Below are 5,039 nucleotides of genomic sequence, written 5' to 3' on the forward strand. Positions count from 1 at the left end.
CACAGCGCATGTTTTCCAGTTCTCACAGAATCGCAAGTGAAATAATTAACTCCACCTGCGGACCTTTTAAAATGTGTCTGTGAGTAATTAATACACCTGTGCACCTGCTGGGTGACCTGCAAAACATGCACTGTGTGGGGTCCTGAGGACCGAGTTTGAGAACCTGTGGTTTAGGGTAATCTGGACCTCACGACTGCCACCAGGCCATTGTTGTGAGCCTAGTTTGGCTAATGGATGTTGTTGCTTCGCCCCTGTATAATTCACGACTTCATGTTTTTGTTTTTTTTTGTAAGCGCAATCCACAAGTGGCTCAACGCGTGCCGCAAAACAGCAATTCCACAAGGGTGTTTTGGGGTTTTTATTAACTGTAAAGAGAAAAGAGATCACCCCTCTCTCTCTCTGAGCACTCCATGTATCAATGCTGCTAATCCTGAGCTCTGCTTTTCTTTAAACACTGCATTAATGTGTGCTCCTGACATGAGCACACTGTCCAGGGGTCTCCACCCCACCCACCCACTGAGAGAGCCCATGCAATGCACTCCACACAGCACCAGAGCTGCTGGAGGCGCACCCAGACTGAGAAGAGGGGACCCCTGAGCGCCGCTGGCAGCCGGGCTGGGGGGGCGCAGTGTGGAGCGGCTGGGAGGCTCTCTGCTGGAAGAAGTGGAGCAGCTGAGGCGGAGCTGAGCCTCCTATGTTTAGCTTCTTCTCTCCAATCCACGTGGCTGCTGTGGCGAGTATATCAGAGTGACTGGGAGGCTGCGTGCTGGGAGAAGCCGATTAGGGAGGGCAGAGGTGCCGGAGGATTCCTGTGCAATCTGCCAGTGCATGGAGCAGGAGGAGGACCCTGCACGCTGCTGCTGCTGGAGGTAAAGTGCTCTTCTCATTCCTCTTTTGTCTGTGCTGCCAGTGTATATGTGTGTGTCAGTGTATATGTGTGTGTGCTGTCAGTGTATATGTGTGTGTGTGCGCTGTCAGTGTATATGTGTGTGTGTGCTGCCAGTGTATATGTGTGTGTGCTGCCAGTGTATATGTGTGTGTGCCTCTGGATCACAGCTAGCTGCAGACAAAGAGGGGACTCCGCTAGACGTGTGTGGGCAGGCTGGCAGCAGGGTGGCTGGGCTGGATGAGCCAGCACTCCAGCCATGCAGGCAGCTCTGGATGGGCACAGCTTGGGAAGTGCAGGCTGGGGTGGTAATGGGGTGGCACGCTTGGGATCCTCTCTGCCAGCCTGGGTACGCACCATTTGGGCTATGTTGCATGAGGGTGACTGCTGGCTGGGCATCACTTGGGCAGGCTGGGTGGCAGGGCACATTGGGCACCCTGGAGAGGCAGAGTTGCAGGGCAAAAGTGCACTGGTTAGGGTGCAGTAGGTGGGGGGGAGGGGGGGCTGCAATTTGGGCATGAGGTGTGAGAGCCACCCGTGGGTAGTTTGGGCAGATGGGGGTGCAGTCTGGTGCCTTTCCGTCTCCCTGTGCTGTGCCAGGCTGAGATTGCAGGGACGTGTAGCGGAATGGGAGAGGAGTTCCTGGCTCCGGTGTCTGGGTGTGTGAGCCTCAACTTTATCACAAGTGCACAGCATTGGGAAATCCGTGCGCCCTGGCATGCACAGCAGCTGGGGACACATGCATGTGCTAGTTATATGTGTGCTTAGTATGTCATAGTCCAGCCTATATAGAGATACCAGCTTTTACACTACCAGCCAGTGTATAACAGTGCAGTGCTGCAGGCTTGGTGTATAACAGTGCAGTGCTGCAGGCTTGGTGTATACAGTGCAGTGCTGAAGGCTGTGTATGTATCACCAGGTCACTAGCCTCATTCTGCATGTCACACCACACACTGCAGCCACATACAATATGTTGCAACAGTTTCTGTTCGCATTATAAAGTCCATCTGTTCCCTGCACTGTTTGCAGACTTATTAGCTGGTTGGCTGCAGTGAAAGGGTTAACTATAGCGTTTATTGGGGCGGTGACGTCACCAGTGAACTTGTATAACTCTACTGGTTAACAGTGTAACTCTTTGGGGGGGGGTTGCAGCAGGCGCAGGATGTGGATTCTTACCAGATGCTTCTTGTTGTGGGGTCTGCCCGTCAGTATCAGATTTCGGGGAAGGGAGAGTTTACAATGGAATTTGTGTTGGGGGGGAGGGGGGTTAGGGTTAACACTGTGATTGCCGGTGAATGATGTGGAGACCTGAAGACTTTATTTCTTATTTACGTTGTTTTTTTTTGTTTATTTGTTATTTTGTGTCATTTGGGTATTGTTATGTGTGTGTGTGGGGGGGGGGGGGGCGGCGCACTGCTGAAGTGGTATAAAACAATTGTGGTGACTTTTTTTTTTCTTATAGTATGTTAAAGTGGCACCATAGGAACATATAATTTGACGGCAGATATCTTGTCTGCCCCTTTTATTTATCCTTTACGTAATCTCTCTACTTTCCTTATTAGAAAAACACTTACTTTACTACCCTTTGTACCTATTTGGAATATCCTTATGTCTAGCCCATGCATGTTTAAATTGCTCTACAGTCTTAGCCTCTACCACCTCTGATGGGAGGCTATTCACTTATCCACTACCTTTTCTGTGAAGTAATTTTTCCTCAAATTTCCCCTGAACCCCCCCCCCCCCTCCAGTCTCAGTGCATGTCCTCGTGTCCTATTGCTTCTCTCATATGGAGAATGTTTCCCTCCCGAACTTGTTAAAACCCTTGATATATTTGAAAGTTTCTATCATGTCCCCCATTTCCCTTCTCTCCTTTAAGTCAAGACTAATATATATATATATATATATATATATATATATATATATATCCATCTATATCTATATCTCTAGCTATCTATCGCATTTTAAGGGTTATTTAAGCTTTACTTGCTCTTGTCTAATATTTCATATTATTATTACTATTTATTATTATAATTTATTACTGCTATAGGTTTTTGTACTACATCATGTGTAGGAGATATATATATATATATATATATATATATATATATATATATATAATATATATATATATATATATATATATATATATATATATATATATATATATATATATATATATTATCCTGTAAGCCTGATTACTGGCCAGCAAAGTGTTTTAGTACATCTGTTTTTATTTAGTTGGTAAAACGAACCTGCAGCATTCCTGTAACATAAGGGTGACTGTCTACGGCTTCGTAGACCGATAAATATTCATGGGAAGCCATGTAAGTTTACATTTGCTCTCTAGTCAGAGGGCTTCACAATGCATGGCTGCAGATAGCATCTGGTATTGACTGTAATGTGTACTGATAGTGTGACAACCGCTATTCTCCTCCTTTGTGGCTCTTGTAGCTAATAGGTGATCAAATCCCACCTGGCCCCAAATTGCAAACCCCGTGAGCTCTGAAAGAGCGTTGTGTATTGCTGCCTTTAATGATTGGTTGGAATAATGGACATTATAAAGGAGCTCTTAAGTACTCTGATTATGTAACCGTGTGACTTGCTGAGACTTGCTGGAATGGAAGCTTGAACTTGTTTCCAAGTACTTCCCAAACCAGGCGTCAGATCCTCTGTAGAGTTCAAAGACTAGAAAACCTCAACACTTTGTGAAAGTTTTAAATAAATAAAAAAGTTCAACTTGTGCATATACGGTCATGCTAACGCACATATTCTGCACCCTTGAACCAGTGATGGAATAAAACACCATGGCGTCCGCTAGGCTAGATATTACTTGGATCCATTCCCCCTTTCTCTGTTTTGTGGGAGGTTTTTTTTTGTTTTTTGTAAGTCCCAAGCAAAATAACTGGTTGAAGTAATGTAGGTGAGTCTCCGTGACAACTGGGCACCTACTGCGGGTGGAGGTCTAGACTGCGTAAAGGGTAATCTAGCACTACCTCCACACAGGTTGTAGTCCTTATGTCCACAAATGCAATGTTGAAACGGAATACATACTATTTAAGTCAAGATCCCGATGGCGGCATACCGACCAGCCAGAATGCTGGCAGCGGGGCGAGCGCTAAGGGTCCCCTTGCGGGCTCTTTGCGCTCGCCATGCTGTGAGGCTCGTTCAATTTCTATTCTCACTCTATAGGTGTCGTGGACGGTATCCGTTCACATGGTCGACCATGTTATGGTCGACAGTCATTAGGTCGACCACTATTGGTCGACATTGACATGGTCGACATGGACACATGGTCGACGCATTAAAATGGTCGACACATGAAAGGTCGACATGAGTTTTTTTACTTTTTTTTCTTTCTTTTGGGGAACTTTTCCATACTTTACGATCCAAGTGGACTACGATTGGAACGGTAATCTGTGCGAGCGAAGCGGTAGCGAGCGAAGGCACCATGCCCGAAGCATGGCGAGCGAAGCGGTGCACTAATTGGGGTTCCCAGTCACTTTACGCAAAAAACGACACCAAAAAAAAAGTAAAAAACTCATGTCGACCTTTTCATGTGTCGACAATTTTCACGTGTCGACCATGTGTTCCATGTCGACCATGTCAATGTCGACCAATAGTGGTCGACCTAATGACTGTCGACCATAACATGGTCGACCATTCATACCGGAACCGTCTTGGACACCCACGATTGGGAATTGCTCCCCTGTGTCGGTATTCCGGCTGTCGGGATTATGGCATCGTTATCCCAATCGCCGGATCCCGACAGCCGGCAAATTGATTGCATCCCTTTAGAACCCCAATGTCGAATGTCATTGTTAATATGTTGACACTAAAAAATGTTAGGCTTAGGCTTAAAATTGGGCATTGGCATTTTCAAATTGTGGTTGTCGATATTCTGACCATGTCAACATTTTGTCTGTCGACATGTACTTGTGGGGTCTATTGGGTGACATTGTGATAAAACATACCGTAACCCTTTACGTAAATCTTTTGGTCTAATTATGGAACTGTGTGGAGTTTGTATATTCTCTCCGTACTTGCGTGGGTTTTTTCCGAGTACTCCGGTTTCCTCCCACAATCCAAAATATACTGGTAGGTTAATTTGCTCCCAACAAAATTAACCCTAGTCTGAATGTGTCTGCATTGTACA

General features: G+C 45.9%; 1 protein-coding gene across 6 annotated transcripts in view; it reads left to right on the plus strand.

Moving 5' to 3' along the window:
* The first annotated feature begins 460 nt into the window (after nucleotides 1-460).
* Nucleotides 461-5,039, plus strand: part of ST3GAL1 (ST3 beta-galactoside alpha-2,3-sialyltransferase 1) — a 147,523-nt gene continuing 142,944 nt past the window's right edge. For all 6 annotated transcript variants that reach the window (XM_063921240.1, XM_063921244.1, XM_063921245.1 and 3 more), the window contains exon 1: nucleotides 461-869. The gene's annotated coding sequence lies outside the window, so the exon portion shown is untranslated. The remainder of the gene's footprint in view (nucleotides 870-5,039) is intronic.

The sequence above is a fragment of the Pseudophryne corroboree genome, chromosome 5 (assembly GCF_028390025.1).
Source record: "Pseudophryne corroboree isolate aPseCor3 chromosome 5, aPseCor3.hap2, whole genome shotgun sequence".
In the NCBI taxonomy this organism is placed as follows: Eukaryota; Metazoa; Chordata; class Amphibia; order Anura; family Myobatrachidae; genus Pseudophryne; species Pseudophryne corroboree.